Raw genomic sequence first — 25658 nt, 5'->3', positions numbered from 1 at the left:
AGCTTCCGTCCCTTTTCTCACTGGTAGATCACTGGACAGGAATGCCAACAGGGGAAATTGTCAAACTTGCAGGTGACTGGCAGGCACAAGGGTATTTTAAGGCTTCTCTACCTTAGAAGCCTGCCAGGCTTATTCTTTTGTGTATTAGGCCATATCTTTTTAACCCAGGTCTGAAGCTTCAGAAAAATCTGTTGAGGTTAAAGTCAAGGAAGAAAGGACTAGAAAGGAAAGCCCCTCCTCATCCCTAGTTAACCCCACTCATCAGAGACTACAGAAATTGTTTCCTGGATGTTAAGAAATGCATTGTAAAAATTATTATGAGACTGAGAGATCTCTCAGTGAAAACAAGCATACAAATTAAAAATTAAAACAAAACTTTTGGGAAAGTCAGAAGCTAATTCTTATTGAGGTCTTAGTGATATTTACCTTAATGTATCCTGGGCTATGAAAAGCAAGAATGGTACCTGCTTCCTCAGCCCATCATTTTCACTCAGGCTCTCACAGAGGCATCGACTTCCATTGGTTCTTTTTGATAATTGATTCCTACTTCTTAATGTGCCACCAAACTCTCTCTACACTTTATCAAGGACTAAGAGTGTAGATTTTAATAACGCTATTTACTTATTTTGTTAAAAAATAAAATTACTAGCATTCTAAAACCTTTTGGCTTCTCTGTATACCTGTATCTTCAAGTTACTTATGAATTCTTGACAAAAATAGTCAGTTTCTTCATCTTTTAGTGTCTTACAGCTGATAACATTGTGCCATCCGTGTGTCAGAATGCCCTAGTGCTTAATTTTTGGAACAAACTGAAGAAAACAGAAGAAATGGAAGTCCAGAGATTTGACCTAACATGAGTCAAATATTAGAAGATAGCTAAATTGGGTTAAGAATATACTTTTCTTTTTCTCTATGGGTCAAATTCTTTTTACTCTAACTTGCTTTTATCTGTAGACTACAAGTAAAATTATTCTACTGTCTAGTTTTTTCCCCCTCTGTTGGATTATATATATATTTTTGAGACTAGAGAAGGCTTTTAAAAAATTTTTGTATTTTTTATTATTTTTAGAAGGCCTATGCTTAGCTTATACTTATGCTGCCAGTGGAAACAAATTTACTGTCTCTGGAATTAAAAAAAAATATGTCTCATCCTTGCATCAACTTCTTGTCAAGTCCTCCATACCAGCCTTCCTCTTTCTGTAGCCCATGCTCACAGAATTGAGCTTTTTAAACTGGTCTCCATTCCGAGGAATTGGGAAGACATTGAGTATACTCAAAGCCTATATCGATCTTTTGGACAAGGCCGACCTGCCATTCTGTGAGGGTTTACCAAGGGAGATCATACGAAGAAAGTATGGGATCAGTTTAAATGCACATTTGAAATAATTACAGAGCTGGGTTTTTAAAATAACTCTTTTTGCAGATTAAAGACCTTACAACCTTTCATGCCCCTGAACTCAAACCAAAATCTCTAGACTTAAATTAAACAAGACAAATATTTTGCCTTCAGCTAGTCAAAAGGAATATTGATGTTCTAGACATTTTCCAGGATCTGATCTGAACTGATAATTCCATAGCTTATTATAAAAAACTAATATCCAAAAAGAAAAGTCAAATAAGCTTCTAGTCACCTATCTCAATACAGTTCATTCATCTCTTATTTCTAGTTTTATCATTCTTTGAGATTTACCAGTAAGTTTATAGGAAGATTTATATAATGTATATAATTTAATCATAAGATCAAGCATTATATTGTACTTACATTGTAGATATTATTTCATTTTACAAATAGTGGGCTCTGAGAAGTTAAGAAAATTTTTACAGTGTCACTCAGCTTGTAAGTAATAGAGACAGACTGAACACATGTATACCTAATATCCAAGTTTTGCTTTGGTCTAGTATGTTATATTGACATAAAACCATGTGTTAGATTTAATTGTTACAATATATTCTTTGTTTTATTGAGACTCAATACAAGAAGTGGTAGAGAATAGTGATTTTTTAATTATAAAATAATTGAAATTTTTTTCTATTTTTATATATTTTTTACAATAAAAATGTATTTATGAATAGCAGAGAACTGCAGTTCAGAAGTAGCAAGCTATGGCAAAACTATATGGAAGCCTGGAGAACAAAGGAGAGGGGCTTGATTTTATTAGGTTTTAGGAGGGAATTAGAGAGGGTTGTTTTGGACAAAAGTTCATTGGAGAAGAACAGGAGTTGGAGGTTGTGCTTGTTTCTCATTGGCTGGAGGTGGTGGTTAGACCATTGTTGCTGGGCTAGCGAGGGGTCTTCCTCCTTTTTCTTAAAGCAGAAGAGAAAATTGCCATGCAATTAATGCCCTTCTTTACCAAATTTATTCATTCATTCATTCATTCATTCATCCATTCATTATTTATTTATTTTTCAAATGCAGTTTACATTCCATGTTATTTTGTATTAGTTTCAGGTGTACAGCATAGTGGTTAGACAGTCATATACTTTACAAAGTGTTCCCCCTGGTATTTCCAGTCCCCACCTGGCACCATGCATAATTATAATATTATTGACTATACTCTCTATGCTGTATTTACAATTCCATGATTACTTTGCAACTACCATTTTTTAAAAAAATTGTGCCTTATATGGAAACTAAAAAAGTAAAACACTTTCAGATTTGGTTTGAGTAAAAAGCTTTATCTCTTAAAGAGCTGAACAACTGATGTTTCCTTTTATTATAATAAATAGAAATTTATATGTAGGGTTTTTTTTCTTCTTTGCTTCTAGAAAACTTAAGAGTAAATTTTAAAGCTCATTCATGGAAATTATTTTAGGAGGAGGATAAGAATTTGATGTATATTCTTCTTTTATTACTTATCTTTTTTCTTTTCATACTGACAGTTTTATTCTGTCTGAAATTTATGTTTGCAAACGAAAAGGTTTATTAGCATAGATACAGAATCAAATCTATATTTTTAAAATGAGATTTCTAAAGCTTATCTTTTTTTCCTTTCTATGTATCTATCTGTCATTTATCATCTATCTACGCTGTTCTTACCTTATATTGTATTTTTTTAATTTTTTTTTCAGGGGAGAGTGCGAACTCAGACCCCCACTACCACAAATTATGCAGGTGGGTTTCCCACATTTGGGGAAACCGCAGGGGCCAGCACATCCAGAGTGCAAGGGACAAGCTTCGCCCTGGGAAAACCACTTTTGTGATCATGGCATCTCCCCTGCCAGGGAAGTATGTTTTTTTTTCAAATTCTGAAAGCTGAATTTTTATCATTGTATGTCGTAAGCATTACTTGCTCACAGCTCATATTGAATATTTATTTAAGAAAAAGCTGCAACGTTCTTTTAAAGGACAGAACTTACCAAATAGATACCGGTTTAAAAATGATGAAATGCCAAGTCTTAGTTCACAGTTTATTTTAAATTTTATGAGAGTTTGCAGTTTTCTTCTTTTCCCCTCCTGTCCTTTCCTGAAACATTCCAGTCATTATCACATCATATTTATAGCAGTCTTTCCTCTGAAAGTGTGTTCATGGAACACTGACCATGTTTCACAAATAAAAATGAATTCAAAGGAAATTGATTGAAAATATACATATTGTGTTTGAGTTAAGATGATGTCAAAGCAACTGGGTGACTGGTGACCTCGGGCACGTCAGGTGTTCAGTGTATATCATTATTTGACCAGTCTGTGCTAAAATAAGTCCCGGTAGATACCTGGCATTGTTGCACACAAAAAAGTTGACTAAATTTTGCATTTTCTAGTTTTTCTGTTGATGTCCCTTTGGATAATTAGCTTCACATTTTCTCAACAGCTTTTTGATGTGTCCTGTCTGGTTTGAAATAATTTGCTTTTCTTACTATATAGGGCAGAGGGCATTATATGCCCTGAATCCCAAAGATTTGAACCAGGCATTGCTAACTACTTTAGCACTTCTCTTTTACTAGCATTGCATGTATTTTAAAATACGCACATCTACTCTCTAATATTTGTGCATACTTCAGTTGCACATTAATTCACTATATACAAAATGCTTTTTATTCACCCTGGCTTCTTTTCCATGTTGAGTTTCAGAAAACTTCTCTGCATGAGGAAGGGTCTTAACAATCGATACAGAAGAAAGTATTATTAAGCCTGTACCACAATAACCTAATTTATCAAATCTGAGACTATTAGAGCTGACAGATCAAATGTTATCTTTCAGGGAAAATGTTTAAAATAGCCCTGAAAAAATCCTTTGGAGAGGAGATGTTAATAAATTGCCAAAGTACTTGAATTGCAGTGAAATAATAAATAATATTTTTTCAGTTTATGATGAATTAGTTCCTATATTTTGATAAAAGGGCAAAGAATATAATTAGAATATATATTCTAATTATAGCTGAGTTCCAGGTTTGGTGGTGCTTGTCTGGATTTCACTTTTCCCAAATGTGTTGCTAATAACTGGATCAAGATGATTACCTAATATAATTCCTATGGCTATATATCTATTTTTTTTAGCATTAGTATTCTGATGTTTGAAATTGGCAATATACAAATGCTCAGAATCTTGGAGATTACTGACTGTGCTGTTACTGTTATATTTATTAGTGTAGCTTATGACATGAAGTGGGGATTTGGCAATTTTATGCTCTGTTGATCAAGGTGGGTAGCACAGAAAGATAATTTGGGACTTAAAGTAAAATGATTAGTTGGACCATAACTACTATTCAATTATTCAGATCATCAGGCGTCCACAGTTCGCTTGTTGCCATCCACATAATCCCTGCATGAATGACCAAGACAGAATAAAGGCTGACTGATGATTGGGATATTATTTTATAGGATATGAACAAATTTGATCCAACTCTTCCCTCTCCTTTTTAATATCTAAATTATGGGTCATGATGGAATGTTTTCCACTATGACTACATGTCGCCTGGATGGGAGAAGTGAGACTGTTCCTTTGACCAGCTGCAGGGTGGCCAACTCAGTCGAGTTCTGCATTGAGGGCAAGGACTGAACTCTTTTGTTTCACATTCTTGAAGGCTTTTCCTGGCCAGCGTTGATTTGGCAAGAGTGTGCACTTGGGCTGTTGGGCTGCTGCCAGGCACTTGGTCCTGAAACTGGAGTGAGTAGGATCCTGCCAAAGATTAGACTGAGAAATCTGGATGCAGGCTGGCAATTCAAGAAACAACTTCAGCCAAATTGGCATAGTTGGGAAAACCTTGGAGAATCACAATTATTTGAGACAAAATAAAAAGTTTGTGAGCTTTCTAAACATTATGTAAATAAGCCTTGATTCCTAACTCACAGAAGCACAGAGGTTCATCACTGTGGCATGTCTGTAAATGTACTAGTGCCCTGGTTCATGTTACATTGGACCTTGGTTTACAAAGAGGAAATCGAACGGTGCTGCTCTGGTGATGCTTCAGCACCCACAGCAGCAGGCAGAAAACTCAGGTGTCTGAACACATTTCTCAGAATTCTGGTTCTCATCCCCGTCATGGCCCAGAAGCTGCCAGTCTATGGGTATACATATGTGTTGAGGAGGCTAATGTGGACTATTAACAGTATCATTTATGAAGAACCAATTTTTTATGCCTCACACATATTATCTCATTTAAGTTAATCCTCACAGCGGTCCTGTGAGGCAGGCACTGAATTACTGTTACTGTTTTCATCTCAGAGATCCAAGGTTGAAACCAGGTTTCCCAAATGCCAAAGCTTGTAATTTTTTTTTTAGCTTGAGGAATAATTGATATATAAAATTAAAAGATATTTAAAGTGTTCACTGTGGTGATTCAACACATGTGTACATTGTGGAAGGATTCCATCCATTTGGTTAATTAACATATACATAATCTCACATGTTCATCTCTTTTTTTCCCCAATGAGAACATTGAAGTTCTCTCCCAGCAAATTTCAATTATACAATAGAGTGTTATCAACTGTAGTCATCGTGTTTTACATTAGATGCTCAGACCTTATTCATCTTAAGTCTGAAAGTTCTTATACTTTTACCGAAATCTCCCCACACTCCTGGCAATCACTTTTTTACTGTCTATTTTTATGAGGTTTACTCCCCCCACCCCCGATTCCACATATAAGTGATACCAAGCAGAATTTGCCTTTTTCTGTCTGGCTTATTTCCCTCAGCATAATGTCCTCAAGGTCCATCCATGTCACAGCAAATGGCAGGATTTCCTCTTCCTCATTGCGGAATAATATTCTAGGGTGTGTGTGTGTGTGTGTGCGCGCGCGCGCGCGCGCGCGCGTGCACATACATGACAACTTGCAAATAATTAACTTTTTACATACATACATAACAACTTCTTTATCCATTCATCCACTGAAGGACATTTAAGTTGTTGCCATATATTGGCTATTGTGAATAATGGTGCACTAAACATGGGATTGCAGAGATTTCTTCAATGTTATGTTTCTATTTCTTTTGGAAATGTCTCAGAAGTGAGATTTCTGGGTCATATGGTAGTTGTATTTTTAATTTTTTGAGGAATCTCGATATTGTTTTTATAGTGACTGCACTCATTTACATTCTCACTAATAGTGTGAAAGGTACCATTTTTTCAATATCCTCAGCAAACTTGTTATTTTTTGTCTTTTTTATTATAGTTATTCTAACAAGTTGATGTGATTTTGATTTGCATTTTCCTGATGTCTAATGACATTGAGTACCTTTTCATATATCCATTGGTCATTTGTATGTAATCTTATATTTGTGACTATATTATGTTTTACAGAGTTTGATGTGCTTAGAGATCCCTAAGGAAAACTCTTCCAATGTTGATTCGTGGGTTCTGTGCAAAAAAGTTCTACTGTTATAGGTCTGGGATTAGTGGTATGATTGATTTATGCCACTCCAATTCAGATGTCTGGATGGCCAGCTTTTGGGAAGTAAGTTCTTTATATTGTCTCCTGATTGTAACCAAGTATGTAAACACATGTGTTAGAGTGGGACATCTTTTTTTCTTTTAAACGCCCAGACAGGTCATAATAAGAATGACATACATTGGCTGTAGTTTACTCTGTGGTGTTGCTTAACATGTTCCTTAATTCCACCTCCAAACTCTTTTTTCTGTCTTCTGTAGGCCTCTTGTTTACCCTAGAGCACTTAGCTTGCTCTCTTTTGGGCATCACTGAGACATGTTCACTATCTCAGAGTCCTCCAGTGATCTGATACATACTTAAAGTATTTGAGTAAAACTTTATACATCAGACTTGCATAGATGTCCTGTGGCAAAACAGATAAACTCAGTTCTTCCATGATTTATTTCAATATTCTGGGTTAATTATGTTTTTTCTTGTAGGCAAAGAGAAGGTATCTGACGGTTATAGAAAGCCCACAAAAGTTATTGGAGATTAAAAAAAAGTTAATTACTTGGATACACTAACCTACTGGTCTGAGAAATCGGGTTGAAATATTTTGAAAAATAACCTAGAGAGTATATACTAATATACTGTCAAGTTTATTTGTCTCTTTTAAAAATGTTACATTGAATACATCTTATTTCTTGTTTAGCAGATCAAAGCCTAAGAAAAATCCAGTGCTCTTGCTTGTAGACCTGGGTAGAATCTGATCTGGGAATTTGATAATTTTAAAAATGCCAATAGAGAATAAACAAATAAAAAGAGACATTTTATCAGTCTCAAGAATAGTGTTCTTAAGACAAAAATAAACTTTCCACATTTGTGTTTTACTTGATATAGGTCTATACTTATGTAATATTATATGTATACACAAAATTTAATTTTTAGAATTGTATTGCTTAAAAAAATCAGCTTAGTGTTATGCATATCAATTGATGACTTTAAAACTTCTCAAGCCTCTTATTTTATAAGCAAAACTTTCCTATAAATATTGGACATGCTCAAATTAATCAATGAAACTTACTGCTTTTCCATTTGCATTTATTCTAAAATTATAATGATTTCAAAGGATATTAGATTTTATTTGATGTATCATCTATCCCAAGTGGCCATATTTCTTTAGCAAATAGCAAGACAATTGTAGGGATTTAATCTGGACATATGGTTTGACTAGGGCAATTCAAATATTATCTCTTGGAGCTGGAGAGAAGTCTTGTAATGAAGGACAGACAGAAAAAAACACTTCACCACAGCAAGACTGGCAGGGGCTGTGGAGGAGGCACAGGAAGGCTGGCTGTATGCCTATGGGCCACCGATGAGGTTCCAGAGGGATGTTTCAGTGGCCAGGGGATTCCCCTTGAGAAGTGCAGGGTCTAAACCTGAGGTTGGACTCTGCAGCTTATAGCACCAGAGCCAGAGCCAGAAAGGAACCCAGATAGTATCCAGCTATGAAAAGCAGCAGGGTTTATATCTGCCAGGGAGAGATAGCTGGAGACTCAGGGATCCTATTAAATGGCCAAAACACAGAATTTAATTTACAACCATTTACCCTGGGCTCTGGCAGAGAGAGGGTGGAGTGAACTGGAGACACTTTAAAAAAATCTGGGATTGGTGGCTCTGGGAAGAGACCTGGGGGAACAGCTGTCAGGATCCCTGTGCTGGGTCATTCCTAGTACTGTGGAGGCCATCTTTCTCGGAGCAATCCTCTCTGAATGGCATTAGCCTGAGGGGAAACAATAGCCCTGCTCACTGGAATTACTCTGCCTCACCCTGTAGTGTTTAAACTGGGCTGCTGATTACAGCTTGAGGCTATATCATTGATCAGCTTAACAACTAAGGTGGAAAATATAAAGAGCCAAAATGGGAAGACAAAGAAACAGATCCCAGATGAAAGAACAAGAGAATTCTCCAGAAGAACTAGATGGAATGGAGGCAAGCAATTTATCCTATAAAAAAGTTAGAGTAATGATTATAAGGATACTCAACAGCATGACAAAAGACATTAAACCATAAAAAAGGGCTAGTCAGAAGTAAAGAATGCACTATCTAAAATTAATAGTACACTGGAAAGAATAAACAGTAGGTTAGATGAAGCAGAGGACTGCATCAGTGTTTTAGATGACAAGATAGAAAAAAACACCCAGGCACAGCAGCAAAAAGAAAAAAAGAATTTTAAAAAATGAGGAGAGCTTAAGTAACCTTTTGGACAACATGAAGTATAACAACATCCACATTGTGGCAATGCCAGAAGGAGAAGAGAATAAACAAGGGATCGAGAACCTATTTGAAGAAATAATAACCAAAAATGTCCCTAATCTGATGAAGGAAAAAGATACACAAGTCCAGGAAGCTCAGAGAGTCCCAGACAAGTTGAACACAAAGAGGCTTACACTGAGACATATCCTAAATAAAATGACAAGGCTTAAAGACAAGGAGAAAATCCTAAAAGCCATGAGAGAAAAACAGGTAGTTATATAAAAGGAGCACCGATTAGACTGTCATCTGATTTCTCAACAGAAACATTTCAGGCCAGAAGGGAGTAGCATGAAATATCCAAGGTAATGAAAAGCCAGGACCTACAACCAAGGATTCTTTACCAAGCAAGGCTATCATTTAAATTCAAAAGGGGAAATAAGGACTTTCCCAGATAAGAAAAAGCTAAAGAAGTTTGTTAAGACCAAACCAGTACTGTAACAAATGTTAAAGGGCTTGCTAGAAGAAGAAGAAAAAGAGGGAAAAAAACAGTGGAAAAAAGTTTAATAATAAAATGGTCCTAAATATGCATCTATCAATAATTACTTTAAATGTTAATGGATTAAATGCTCCAACCAAAGCATAGGGTAGCTGAATGGATAAGAATACTACACACACACACACACACACACGCACACACAGATTTATGTCATACATATAAATGTCATATATAAGTCTTGTGTGTGTGTATGTGTGTGTGTCTGTGTGTATATGTGTGTGTGTGTGTGTGTACACACATACGCTGCCTCCAAGAGACCCATATCACATCAAAAGATATATACAGATAAAAGGTAAAGAGATGGAAAAAGATATTTCATGCAAATGGAAAGGAAAAAAAAATGATGGGGTAGCAGTAGTTATAGTTGGCAAAATAGACTTTAAAACCATGGCTGTAGTAAGAGAAAGAAGGACACTACATAAAGATAAAGGGAACAATTCAACAAGAGGATATAACCCTAGCAAACATTTATACACCCAACATAGGAGCACTTAAATAAGTGAAGCAAAACTTGAAGATATAAAGGGAGAGATCAACAGAAATACAGCCATATTTGGGGATTTTAATGCCCCACTGACACTAATGGATAGATGTTCCAGACAGAAAATCAACAAGGAGACAGCATCCTTAAAGAACACACTAGATCAAATGGGTTTAATTGATATTTTAAGAACATTTCATCCCAAAGCAGCAGAATATACATACTTTTCAAGTGCACATGGAACGTTTTCTAGGATACATCACATGTTAGGAAACAAAACAAGTCTCAATAAATATAAGAAGACTGAAATCATATCAAGCATCTTCCCTGATCACAATGTTATGAAACTAGAAATCAGTCACAAGAAGAACACTGAAAAACAAGCAAAGACATGGAAACTAAATAACATGTTATTATTCAATGAATGAGTCAACAATGAGATCAAGAAGGAAATCAAAGGATACCTTGAAACAAATGAAAATGAGGAACACAATAATCCAAAATCTATGGGACACTGGGAAAGCAATGCTAAGAGGGAAATTCATAGTATAACAGAACTATCTCAAAAAATAAGAGAAAACTAAAAAAAAAAAAAGAAAATAACTTCACACTTAAAGAAACTTGAAAAAGAACAATAAACAAAGCCCAAAGTGAGTAGAAGGAAGGAAATAATAAAGACCAGAGCAGAAACAATTGAAATAGAATCTAAAAAATTGACACAAAAGATCAATAAATCTAAGATATGGTTCTTTGAAAAGATAAAAAACATAGACAAACCTTTAACCAGACTCATCAAGGAAGAAAGGGAAAGGACCAAAACAAATAAAATCAGAAATGAAACAGCAGAAATAACAACGGATACCAAAGAAATACAAAGGATTATAAGAAAATGATATGAACAATCATATGCCAACAAACTGGATAACCTGGATGAAATGGATAAATTCCTAGAAATATACAGTCTTCCAAAACTAAATCATGAAGAATTAGAGAATGTGAATAGACAGATTCCATCTAGTGAAACTGAAGCAATAATCAAAAAAGTCCCAACAAACAAAAGCCATGTACCAGATGGCTTTACAGGTGAATTTTACCAAACATTCTGAGAACTAACACCTCTCCTTCTCAAATCAATTCTTTAATTTCAAGAGAAAGAAAGACTCCCATACTCACTGTATGAGACCAGCATTTTCCTAATTCCAAAACCAGATAAAGACACTAAAAAGAAAGGATATCACAAGGGAGTATCCCTGATGAACATAGATGCTATAATCCTCAAAAAAAAATTAGCAAACAGAATATAGCAATGTGTCAAGATCATACACCATGATCAAGTGGGAATTTTTCTGGGAATGCAAGTTTGGTATAACATTTGCAAATCAAAGTCAATAAATGTCATTCATCACATAAACAAAATGAAGGATAAAAACCACATGATAATATCAATAGATGCAGAAAAAGCTTTTGTTAAAAATCCAGCATCCATGTATGATAAAAACTTGCAGCAAAGTGGGGATAGAGGGAACATACCTAAACATAATAAGGGACATATATGACAAACCCACTGCCAGCATCATACTCAACAGGCAAAAACTGCAAGTGTTCCCCTTAAGATCAGAACAAGACAGGGATGTCTGCTTTCACCTCTCTTATTCAACATAGTACTGGAAGTCCTAGCCACAGCAATCAGGCAAGAGGAAGGACTAAAAGGCATCCAAATTGGAAAGGAATAGGTACAATTTTCATTATTTTCAGATGACATGATACTGTACACAGAGAATCACAAAGATTCCACCAAAAAACTATAAGAACTGATAAATGAATTCAGCAAAGTAGCAGGATACAAAGTTAATATCCAACAATAACTTGCATTTTATATGCCAAAAACAAACTAAGAGAAAGGGAAATAAGGAGAACAATTCTATTCACAATTGCTTCAAAAAGAATAAAACACTTAGGAATAAATCTAACCAAGGATGTAAAAGGCCTGTAATTGGAAAATTATAAGACACTGAAGAAAGAAATTGAAGAAGGTACAAATAAGTGGAAGCACATACCATGTTCACAGATAGAAGAATTAACATCATTAAAGTATCCATACTACCCAAAGCAATATATAGATTCAATGCAATTCCTATCAGAATTCCAATGATGTATTTCACAGAAATAGAACAAGTAGTTCAAAAATGTATATGAAACCACAAAAGGTCCTGTATAGCAACAAGTGATCCTGAGAAAGAACAAAGTTGGAGGAATCATGCTACCTAAGATGAAACTGTGCTATATGTCCACAGTAATCAAAACTGCCTGGTATACTGGCACAAAAACAGACATATGGATCAATGGAATAGAACAGAGAGTCCATAAATAAACCCATACCTTTATAGTCAATTAATATTTGACAGAGGAAGCAAGCACATACAATGGGCTAAAGATAGTCTATTCAATAAATGGTGTTGGGAAAACTGGACCACTTTCTTACACCACAAACAAAAACAAATTCAAAATGGATCCAAGACTTAAATGTTAGACCTGAAACCATGAAAGTCGTAGAAGAAAACAGGCAGCAAAATCTCAGACATTGCTTTATCAATATTTTATCAGATATATCTCCCCAGGCAAGGGAAACAAAAAATAAACAAACAGGACTACATCAAACTAAAAAGTTTTTGCACAGCAAAGGAAATAATCATCAAAATAAAAAGACAACCCACATAATGGGAGAACATATTTGCCAATACATCTTTAAGGGGTAATCCAAAATTTATAAAGAACTTACAAAACTCAGCAGCATAAGAGCAAACAACCCAATTAAAAAAGGGACACAGGACCTGGCTTGACACTTCTCCAAAGAAGATATACAGATGACCAATAGACACATGAAAAGGTTCTCAATGTCACTAATCAGAGAAATGCAAATTAAAACTGCAATGAGATATCATCTCACATCATTCAGAATGGCTATCATCAATAAATCAACAAACAGAAAGCTGTCATGGATGTAGAGAAAGGGGAACACTTTTGCACTGTTGGTGGGAATGCAGACTTGTACAGCCACTGTAGAAAACAGTCTGGAGATACCTCAAAAAATTAAAAATGGGCTGCATTTTGACACAGCAGTCCCACTTCTGGGAATATATCTGAAGGAACCCAAAACACTAATTTGAAAGAACATAAGCACCACTTTGTTCATTGCAGTGTTATTTACAATCACCAAGACATGGAAGCAGCCCATGTATCCGTCAGTAGGTGAGTGTATAAAACACTTATGGGATATTTACACAATGGATACTACTCAGCCATAAAAAAGAAGAAAGTTTTACCCTTTGTCATAGTATGGATGGACCTGGAGAAAATTATGCTATGTGAAATAAGCCAGTCAGAGAAAGACAAATACCATCTGATTTCACTCATATGCAGAATCTAATGAACAAACTGAACCAACAAGGAAAATGGGGACAGACTCACAGGTGGAGAGCAGGATGACAGCTAGCGGGGGCTGAAGAGGTAAGGGGTGGAGGGATAGAGGAAAAAGGAAAAAGGACTCATGGACACGGACAACAGTGTGGTGAGTGCTGGAGGGAGAGGGGTATAAGGGGACTAAATGGTAACGGAAAAAAATACAATAAAGATTAAATAAAAAATAAGTAAATATCATTCCTTAATTTTATTTTGCCTAAGTGGTATTCTGCAATTTTTTTCTCTTAAAGTCTTTTCTACCAGCCTTGCTGATGGAAGTTACCCCCAGAGATTCCAGGTCCAAAATGAAGGAATGCAGTGTTTCAATACCTCTGTGATATTTTAGGTCTCTGACTTAAAAAAAAAAAAACCCAGTCTATGAGCTATACATTAATGCAGAATTACTCAACTTTTGCTGGTTCACTGTTGTTTGGGGATAATGGTATAAATGCATTATGGACGACTTTTACATCACACAAAAATGTGTTATGTCACATATATGTGAAGAGTGACTAAATTTGTGGCATTACTGAATAAAGGGCAAGTTGTAATAGAGGTTTGTGGTGCTTTTTCCATTAACTTTTCTTTATATAACAATGTTAATGATGTTACTTATCAAGTCAGAGAGCAGAGGGGGTCACTTGGTAGTTTTTTGGATGGTGGTTTTGGGGTAGAACTTTAGGTTTGAACAAAAGGAACAGAAGGTCTTGGGAAACAGTGACAAGAGTGTGAATTGGAGAAATAGTGACACAAGAAGAAAATAAGGCAAGAGGGGAGGATTGGACCAGTGGAATAGAGGGGAATGGAGAGCTCATTTCAGCTGGGAAGACTAAGACAAGTAAAATGATGAGATGGAAACCAGAAAGTCATGTGCAGAATCATAAAGAAGGTATATTTAAAGAAAGTCAGGAAGACAATCTGGATAGTAAAATTATGTGAAGTTAAAGAGTATGAAAGCCATTTATCAGATTTAAATTCTAGGTTTTAAAATTCATATTTTTAATTGATGATATAATCATCCAAAGTTGCTATTGGAAGAATCTGTGTGTGTAATTATGCAGAAAATAGTAAAATGAATCCAAAGACAACACAGAGCCCACATTCCTGCCTGATAACAACCGGTGGGACCTGAGCATTATCTGTCCACTTGACGGAGCACGAGCACTCTAGCTCTGCTAATTAGACCACCTTTGGCCTTTACATTGCCTGCCAGACTGTTGTGGATATCTGAGCTTGCCATTCATGTCCTTAGGAGTTGTTGAAAAAAAAAAAGAGTAGAATTTTTTCCTTGCATCATTTATTTCTGAAAATGACAAGTGATTCTCAAGTATTGCTAGTCCTACCAATAGCTGGACTAACCAAGAGGCTAAGTCATTGTGCATCTCTATCAATGGGCCACCAATCATCCACTGACACAGGAAGATGCCAATCAGTCTCTTGGTTGATTGTTTTGAATGACACACAATAACTACCATAGTGTTTTCATGTTTTTTTTTTAAATGTTTTTCTATATTGTTGGATTTTATTTCATAATTTTAAAAAGAAAATTTGGAGCTACATTCTCCTTATAGGATGTTACCATTTATAATTATTTTCTTCTTTTTTTTATTGTTGTGTAATTTCAGTTGTGCCCCCCCCCCTTAATCTCCCATCCCCCTGCTATCATTCCCCACCCCATTGTCCATGCCCACGGGTCCTTTATACATGTTTCTTGATGACCCCTCCCCTTCTTTTTCCCCTTATCCCCCTCCCCCTTCCCCTCTGGTTACTGTCAGTTTGTCCTTTATTTCAATGTCTCTGGTTATTTTTGCTCTTTTGTTTGTTTTGTTGATTAGGTTCCACTTATAGGTGAAATCATATGGTATTTGTCTTCACCTCCTGGCTTATTTCACTTAGTATAATACTATCCAGTTCCATCCATGCTGCCACAGAAGGTAGGAGTTCTTTCTTTCTGCTGTGTAGTGTTCTGTTGTGTAAATGTACTACATTTTTTTGATCCACACATTTACTGCTGGGCACTTAGGCTGTTTCCAGCACTTGGCTATTGTAAACAATGCTACTATGACCAGAGGGGTGCATAGGTTCTTTTGAATTGGTGTTTCAGGATTCTTAGGGTATAATCCCAGCAGTGGAATCACTGGATCAAAAGGCAGTTCCATTTTTAGTTTTTTGAGGAAATTCCATCTGTTTTCCACAGTGGCTGCACCAGTCTGCATTCCCACCAACAGTGTACTAGGGTTCCCTATTCTCCACCATCTCACTGACACTTCTTATTTGTTGATTTGTTTATGATGGCCATTCTGACTGGTGTGAAGTGGTATCTCATTGTGGTTTTAATTTGCATCTCTTGATGGCTAATGATGATCATCCTTTCATATGCCTCTGGGCCCTATGTATGTCCTCCTTGGAGAAGTGTCTATTCAGATCCTTTACCCATTTTTTAATTGGATTGTTTGTCTACCTGAAGTGGAGTTGTGTGAGTCTTTATATATTTTGGAGATCAAACCCGTGTCCGAGGTATCATTCACAAATATTTTTTCCCATATGGTTGGTTCTCTTTACATTTTGTTAATGTTCTCTTTAGCTGTGAAGAAGATTTTTAATTTGATGTAGTCCCATTGTTTTTTCTTTCCTTTATATCCCTTGCCCTAGGGGATGTGAAAATATTGCTGCGTGGGATATTTGAAATATTCTTGTTTATGTTCTCCTCTAGGACTTTAATGGTGCCATGATTTATATTTAAGTCTTTTATCCATCTTGAGTTTATTTTAGTGTGTGGTATAAGTTGGTGATCTAGTTTCATTTTTTGACTGAATTTACCATTAATTGTGTTGGCATGTGAGAAGAAGAGCCTGGCATTTGTTTTGGCCTGTTGGAGAGACATGAATACCTATGCCTAATGCTACATAAAAACCTAAAGAAGACACCTGGGAAAGAGCTAACTCTCCTGGAGATAGGCATCAGTAGCAGTTACTTTTGATTTAAACACTTTTCCATAGATTTTACCTAGTTCCTGTGTTCCAGAGAGTGAGTAAAATTGGCATGGATTGTGAGGCTGATGGATCATGCCCAAATTTGTTTCACAATCTTTGCACCCACCAGTTGTGAGATGTAGATAGCATTTTACTAAAAGGAGTGCAAAACTATGGGAAAATCATACCGTTGACACTGCATGCACACACACACACACACACAAATACATATATACATATATATATATATATATATATATACACATATATATATAAAGCTATTTCTTACTGTAGTTTAAAATACCAATGCATGATTTTTTTAATCTGAGATTTTGAGATAGCTTTGAATTTTTAAAGGTATTAAGTTAATTTTGTTTCTAGGGAGCAAGATATAAAGATACTTTTTCCTTCTGATTAATAGATTGGTTCTAGAGTGTTAGACTTTCTATATTTTTAAAAGTGCATCTGTGGTTACTTAACACATTTGATTATTTTGAGGGTGCCCTGCTCACATTTCAAGGTACTGATGGCATCATATTATTTATGTAGCCTAGAGATCACAATAGAGTAGAAACAGTTCATTTCTTATTTATTCATATGTTCATAAAGCCTAAAAATATTTATTAAACTTTCATGTTTTGGGCCAGAACTTGTGCTCCAAGTGCTGTGGGTACTGAGAAGAAAGGTCTAGATGCTGCCTTCAGAGTTCTTAGTCAAGAAAACAAACAGCAAAACATGTGAAATAATATCTACATAGAGGCATCAATGTATGGTGAAAAGAAGATGCTTCTAATATCAGGCTCATCTGGCTTTACTTAAATACTCTGCCATGTACTATCTGTATGCGTGGAAGCCTCAGTGGTTAGCAATACCTCCTGTGCAGGGTACAAATGAACACGATCAGTAATGGCTGTCAAGGGCCTAGCACAGTGCCTGACATATAATGGTATAAGGAAATCACTCTCATATTTAATACAATCATGCTGTTTGTTGGGCAAAATGACAATATTATTATTCACATTTTTATGATAAAGATGCCAAGATTGGGGGTGGTTAAAAAACATGTCCGAAAGTACATTTCTAAATGGCAGTATTTAAATTTAAACAAAGTCCTACCATCAGATTTCAAACTTGAACTCTTATTTGCTTTGACTCTTCCACACATAGTTCTGCTTGTTTGACCTTTAAGAAGCTTTCTCTTAGTGGCTCAGATCTGTACATGTGATTTGGGGCACATGACAGAAACTTATCAGTTTTTGTTGGTATGGGAAATACCAGATTTCACAAAGAAAAAAATATAGCATTAAGTAGGAAGGAAGGTTCTAATCTTGAGTTAAGAATTAAACATTTATAGTCAAGTTTGATATATTTTTGACAATTGATGTATATATATATTGAGCAAAGTGGCAAGAAAGGCCACCAGAAGTCCATCTGGAGGAGCTCTAAAAAGTTTCCTCAGAGAACTCATCCTGGACATAGAAAGATCCCTGTACTGAACTTGACATACTAAGAAAGGCTTTGCTGTTTGGACTGAGAGTTAAGAAATTATGAATACACAAATGTGTTTCTTACTTGCATCTGTTTTACTTAGACTAATGCCTAAACACAGGGGTACAAAAAACAAAAACTGGAGCAACAGTTTCAGAAATAGTACTTCAAACCCTGTCAAGTGTTGGGTTGAGGGGAATGGGAAGCAAGTTGCCCTGCTTTAGACCTTTTAACATCTCAAAAACAAGAGAGGCAGCTTCCATTTTTATACATTTTATCCCAAGTGGGTGCCACCAAATGAGTATGAGGAGATCCTCTGGTTCCTGGAGGACCAGGCTAGAAGCTCTAAGACTTGACATAGTAGAAGCAATGCTTGTCATAAACATTATTATTGTGAGTCTGTGTTAAACACCTCATGTTTTTCGAGGAATATTTGATGGGAAGGCTTTGAAGGAGGGGGCTCAATTTGTGACTTCTGGATCAGTAAAATCTGGGTATTCCAGAAAATATAACTCCATCTGAACTTCCAGGTTATGTTGTCTGGGAATATTCGAGTTACATGTATGATAGAACTTGTTACAAGGACAACATTCCATTTTTTATAACCACTTCAGTGTCTAGGCATATTGCACATGATATGGTTATAATATATTCTGGGCAGCAAATTATCTTGGGCAGTAACTAGGCTACATTGTTCTTGATGCCAGATCATTGTTTCCTCCATTTGCAAGTCTTCCACCTGTAACACCTCCTTGTAACCCTGTAGCCACCTGTTCAAATCTTACTCATTCTCCAAAGCTCAGTATCAAATGCATCCTTTGTCATGAATCTTTTATAATCCCCCAATCTGGAAAAGACAGCATGATAAATTGGGAAAGAAAAGCCACCTTGAAATCCTCAGATCAGGGTAGGATTTGAATCTCAGTCACTGCTTAGAAGTCACTTTGTTTCCCTCAGTGTAGAGTGGGAAGACCATTCTTCTTTATGGTGTTGTTGCCAAAGTCAAATAAATTGGTTTTAGAGAAGGTGTTTTCAGTTTGTAAATTATAGCTGTATGGAAACTTGACATCTAATGGAAAGAATATAAGATTTTTATGTGAGATGAAGAATAGATGCAGGTTTTAAATTTACTTATGTCCTCAAATTATTTAACATTTTTCAATCTAAGCATTTTTTACATGTAAAATAAAAATGTAATACTTCTTGTATAATGTGGTGGAGGAGTATAAATGAGATAATATATTTAAAACATATGCTCCATGGGGGATACTCAGTGTTAATTTTATCTTTTTTCAAGGAATCTGTATTTTTAGAAAAAGATTGTGTCTTTTGATACTAATTACTTTATGCCTTTTGTTTGAGCTATTTATATACTGCTGTTCTCACCAAATCTACAAGACAGATATTTCAGAACAAGGTCTATGCCTTATTCATGTTTGTAGCATTAACATTCTATAATTTGATAAAGGCTCAAAATTTGTTGATTGACTAAATGAAAGAAATGGTTGGAATGTCAAATTCCTTGCTTGAAGGACTTTTTAAAACACTAGACAACTATGAGAGCAGTTTGTTGAGCGAGCTGGAAGAAAAGGAGACATAGCAATTAAAGGTAAAGTGTGGAAACCCTAAGGTGGGGGCAGCATGCCCATTGTGAGACATTTTCTTACTCAAAGGAGCACAAGCAATGCACAGTAAAGCCAAAGGCAAGGAGAATTTTGTGATTTCTGGTCCAAAGATGTATTGCATGAAATATCCTCACAAAAATTTGGGGGTCTCCTCAGGATTAAAGTGTACGCATACAACAAAACAAATTCTTAAGCAACATAAATGTAGTTTTCCTCTCCTCAGAGGCTATGCGTCTTCAGTATATTTGAAAATAAAGAAGCTACTGCATACTCACAGTTAACTTGTCCAGGTGGGAGCTCTTCCTTAGCATTGTATGTTTCTGCATGCTGTGCCAGCTCTGGGGTAGACCAGTGGGCTGGTCACCACTGGAAACATCTGGGCATAGTTCTCTCTGTGGAAGGTAGGGTCTTAAGATGAGCCTCAGCAGAGGAGCAAATGTGGGTCTCACTCCTCTCTATTGACCTGTCATTTTACATTCCATGATATCTCAGTTCCTGCAGCAAGGGCTTAGTTTATCAGAGATTACTAAAAGTTGGAATAACTACAGAAATTTTCAGTTGGAAGAGAAAATTGCTGGGTGTATGTTAAATGTAAATTTTTCACCATAATGCAAAGGAAAGGGAACTGAGAAATTAAATCCTCATAGGATATATTCAAGTTCTGACCTCGTTCCTCTGTCTTCATGGTCATACCTTTCTTAAATTCCCTCCTTCAGAGTTCTGCTTTTCAGGCTATCATTGCTGCATAACAAACTACTCCAAAATCTTGTGGCTTAAAATAGCTACTTTATTGTGTTCATAATTTTGTTGGAGAGGAATTTAGAAAACACTCAACTGAGTGTTCTGATCCATGTAGAATTCACTTCCAAGATGGCTTTTTCACTCCTACTCCTGATGTCTCTGTGCTCCTTATCATCTCTGTCTCCACATGCATCTCATTTTCCAGGACAACTTCCCATTGCTTTCTTCGGTTCCTTCACAGCATGGCAGTCTCAGGGTCATCAGCTTCTTTCTCCAAAGCTAGTATCCTAAAGGACAGGAAGTAGGAGCTACGATTAAGACCTGGACTCAGAAACTGGTACATCATTACTTGGTGCTTCATTTTCTCTTGATCATGTAAGTCACAGGGACTTCCCAAAGCCAGGAGAAGGAAATATAGACTTCATTTATAGATGTAAGGAGGGCCAAGGAGATGGGGTCTTCTTAATCCACACACTTACCATTTTATCTTCTGAAATCCTAAACCGCAGAGCACCTACTTTCATTTTTTTACCTTTTTAGTAGTACCTTTTGAAAGTTTGAATTACTCATTCAAGTCAGGTCATGAATTACAAACTTGTCTTTTTCTCCTCCTGATTGTCCAACAAGTAAATATTGACACAGACACATAAGCACACATTTCCGAGGCATACATACATCAATTATCTAAGACAGTATAATTTAAATCTATTGTTGTTCTGATATCCTCTGTAATTTGCAAGGCTCTTTTCTAACAATAGAATTATTATTTAATATTTGTTACTTTTCCCAATTCCATCTTTATCCCAGCTTTACCTATCTTTTTATATTATGTTCTCTCAGTTTGAGAAGAAATTAGACCTTTGCTAAACCAAATATATCTTAATATCCAAGCTTTTAAAAAAAAAGAAAAAGGAAGGGAAGAAGGAATAAAGGAAAGAAGGAAGAAAGGAAGAAATGAAGGGATGAAGAAAATAGATCAGATAAAAACTTAGAAATTGCCATAAAAGAGATTTAATTAGATGTAGCTAAAGACTCTTATGTCTGTGTTTTTGGAAGGCATTATTTTGTCCTTTTGGTTACATAAAATTGATTTTTTATATTAACAATATTTTGTACCTGGTACAGGTGAATTAATAGATGTATTAAAAAATCAAATGACTCAAGAGCTCAGAAAGACTTTAAGAATGTCTGGCCTAGTATTTTTCAAGTTTTTAAAAAATAAACATAATTATCCCCCCAAATTTATATTTCAATTAAATAAAATTGGCCGTGAATATATAAAATACATAAAATCAGAGCTACTATGATTTAAATTGAAGCAGTAAGGTTTGGTACCCCAGCCATCATTCTGCCCATTTACTGTTGCTCTTTTCTTCTCCAAAGTAATCTCCTAGGAGCTTTCAAGAAAAACTAGTATTCAGTGAAATATACCCTACCCTTCTCACAGTGTGGAAGAATTTGAGTCCAATTTGATTAAATGATTTGCCCATGGTTGGCTAAAAGTAAGTACTCAGAGATAATATATGCTGAGTAATGAACTTGAACCAGGCACTCTTCTAAGCACTTGGCATGTTTTAAAGCTGATTACATATCAATTCTATGATGTAGACACTCTCATTATTCTCATTTCCTAGATGAGGAGACAGAGGTCAGAGAGTTTACATGATTAGAAACAAACCTTAACCATCAGGACAATGCTCTTGACACTCTGCTGTTCTGCCTTTTACAGAAACACCTTCAAAACCACTCTATAAGAGAACTGAATTTTAGCATCAACAAAAGCTTACAACTTATTTTTAGCATTTCATTTACTTAGGTTTTTTTTCTTTGACTCAACAAGCCATTTAGAAGCCCGAGAAGCTTACAACTTTGACATTCCCACATGCCTTTAGAATTTAACTGAAGCTCCACGCTGCTATAGGCCACATGTACTAGAACTTGAATTTGGCCATCACTGTAAACTTGAGGGTGTGAAAACCATTGAGGCCTGGAGGAAACAATAATAAAAGAGTTGGAAAGGCCTTTTCAGTATCCATTCCATGTGCAGAATTAGATTTGTGTACCAACTGTGATAACTGAAAAACAATTTTCTCTGTCTCTTTTTCTTTCTCTAGGGTAGAGGTTCTGTCTACAACTATATCTTGAGGTTTCCCTTGCATATTGCATGAGTGGAATACGTATCTGCTGAACTAGTGGACAAATTGGCAGCATTATCTCTTTAATTAACCAAGTGACCTAAAGCCAAACAACTCCTTCCCTTCCTAACCCCTCTGCCTGCCTTGCTATTAATGGCACAAGGGTCAGCTGCAGAGCGATGGGGACAGCTGTCTGCAAATTACAGATAAGGGGTAGAGAAGAGGCCCAGGATGTATGAAGAACCAAGCAATTGGATAATCCACTTATGGTTAATTGAGAACACGATTCAATTAACACATCTGTACACTGTTTAGCTGAAAAATTCCAAGAAATTTAAAATCTCAAAGAAATTATACAACTTTGATGCATGGTACATGAATATGTTACTAGATCAGCCATTTTCAACCTTTCTCATCTCAGGGTACACATAAACTAATTATTAAAATTCTGTGACACACCACAAAGTATATTAGATTTTTGGCAGATCTGAGAAATAAAAGAGGTATAATTTTGATTCATTCGTACCAGATGGCTATTGTTGTGTTGTCTGTTTTCACTTTCTTAAATTTGACACTCTAAGGGAAAAGAGGTCAGTGACCCTGACTAAATAATTAGATATTGCATATCTTGAAAAAAAAAATTGCTGCAGCACAAGGGGTGAATATTGCTGTTCTAGGTGAATGAAGTTATTTAATGTGGGTCAGTATGTATGAGTGATCAATTTCCTTGTCTGATGTTTGATGGGTGGCTGGGAAGAAGGCGATATTTGAAAGACTAAAGCTGATTGAAGCCTTGACGTTTACTCAAACTCAGTTCAGATCTTGTGAATTCTGACACATGCATATATGGAAAGAAGGAAACGCACTTTCAAAATACTTCTATTTTAGGCAGCATAAAATCTTTAGCTCATGCTGGTGGTTCTATTTTGTTCATTAGTTTATTTTGTTCATTAGATTCCACTTATAGGGAGATCATATGGTATTTGTCTTTCACTGACCGGCTTATTTCACTTAGCATAACGCTCTCTAGTTACATCCATGCTGTCACAAAAGGTAGGAGTGACCCGGGGGGGAAGAGCGAGGGGGACAATCATGGAAAGAAGAGGAAAGGACTAGATAAAGAACATGTATGAATGACCCGTGGACATGGACAACAGAGTGGGGATTGACTGTGGGAGCGGGGGGTGGGATGGGCAAAGGAGGGAAAATGGGGAAAAACTAAGACAACTGTAATAAAATAGCAATTAAAAACTGATTTAAAAAATCTTTAGCTCAAACTATTAAAACCCAATTTATTTGGATGTACAAATGATGATTCTATCTCCTGGGATGGCCTATAAAAGTGAATATTTGTTCAACATTTTAAGATCCTCAAATTGAAAGTGCTGTGTAAATACTGGGCCAGATTAGCTCGCCATGTGTCTCCCTGTGTGCACAGAGCTTTCACTGACTTCATCGGGTGGAATGTGGTGGGAGAATCTGGCTCATTATTAGTTTTCCTATTTTGATTTGATCAACTGTTGTCAATTACAGACATTGGTAATTACCCACAGAAAAGGAGAGGAGGGAGAAAAAAAACTTGCTATCATAATATTTATCTTATCGGTTATGGTATTTTCCTATATTGAAAAAAAATATTGTGGTGAATTGTGTAACACAGCAAGTACTGATTTTATAGTACCCTCGACTTGAGTGTATTTTTACCCAGATTTTTAAATTTTTCAAGTAAAACCCACATGATTATAGAGTTGTGCTGCATTACTTATCACTAACCTGTTAATTCTCCCTTTTACCCAACTCCTCACTCAGATTTGACCCTTTCGGTCTGTCCCCACTACCAACAGGATGGCCCAGGTTATTGCTGTCCAAACACTTTCTATGATGATTAAAATATTTTATCCCTGCTCTGGACAAAGCAGGGAACAAGAGCCACATGTGGCTATTGAAATGTGACTAGTGTGATTGAGAAACTGAATTTTTACTTTAATTTTAATTAATTTAAATTTAAATAGCCACATGTAGTTTGTGGGATTGTGGTTACTGTCAAAATTCATATGCCTTAATTATTGCGATAGCCCGTTGACAACTCCCTCTAATAGCAGGATATTTGTCTTCACTCTCTTATACAACACCAAATTAATGGTTTTTAAATACTGAATTCATCAGGACATTTCCTACCCAGAAACCTATGGTGCTTTCATGCAGTCTAACTACTACAGCATTCTGCATCAGAAAGAATACCCTAAATCTGGCTGCCCATAAGAAATCACAATTGAGGACACAATGTAAAGTGTATGATTCATCAGGTTCAGGATTGAGTCTGGGGAGCTGATTTTGATGTAGCCAGCTTTAGAATTACTAGTCTAATGATAGTGTACATAAAAAACTCTAATGACTCAACCAAAAAGCTGCTTGACCTAATATGTGAATTTGGCAAAATAGTGGGATACAAAGTCAATATTCAGAAATCAAAGGCATTTTTGTACACCAACAATGAAATATCAGAAATAGGAATCAGGGAAAAAAATCCCCTTTGCTATAACAAGAAAAATAAAGTACTTAGGAATAAACCCAACCAAGGAGGTAAAAGGCCTGTATTCAGAAAGCTATATAACACTGAAGAAAGAAATTAAGGAAGACACAATAAATGGAAGCACATACTGTGTTCATGGATTGGAAGAATGAACATCATCAAATAATGTTCATTCTTATTTGATGTACATCAAATACATCAAATAAGGTATATTTACAGGTATAGAAAAAACATTTCAAAAATTTATATGGAACCATAAATGACCCCAAATAGCTACAGCAATTTTGAGAAAGAAGAACAAAGTAGAAGGGATCACAATACCTGACATGAAACTATATTATAAGATCACTATAATCAAAACAGTCTGGTGCTGGCATAAGAACAGACACATAGATCAATGAAACAGGACAAAGAGCCCAGAAATAAACCCATGTCTCTATGGTCAATTAATATTTGACAAAGGGGGCAGAAGCATAAAATGGAGTAAAAATAGCCTCTTTGACAATTGGTGTTGGGAGATCTGGATAGCTTCCTGCCAAAAAATGAAACTCAACTACCAACTTGCACCATACACAAAAAAAAACTCAAGATAGATAAAAGACTTATA

At 35.8% G+C, this 25658-nt stretch overlaps 1 non-coding gene across 1 annotated transcript; it reads right to left on the bottom strand.

Moving 5' to 3' along the window:
• Window positions 1-3066: 3066 nt before the first annotated feature.
• On the bottom strand, window positions 3067-3230 carry LOC129061970 (U1 spliceosomal RNA). Its single transcript, XR_008528221.1, has one exon. It is a non-coding gene; the product is annotated as a U1 spliceosomal RNA (small nuclear RNA).
• Window positions 3231-25658: the final 22428 nt, after the last annotated feature.

The sequence above is a fragment of the Pteronotus mesoamericanus genome, unplaced genomic scaffold (genome assembly GCF_021234165.1).
Source record: "Pteronotus mesoamericanus isolate MK-2021 breed Mesoamerican mustached bat unplaced genomic scaffold, CSHL_Meso_final scaffold_651, whole genome shotgun sequence".
Lineage (NCBI taxonomy): Eukaryota > Metazoa > Chordata > Mammalia > Chiroptera > Mormoopidae > Pteronotus > Pteronotus mesoamericanus.
The sequence above is the reverse complement of the archived record's forward strand: the minus strand, read 5'-3'. Positions and strand labels throughout refer to the sequence as shown.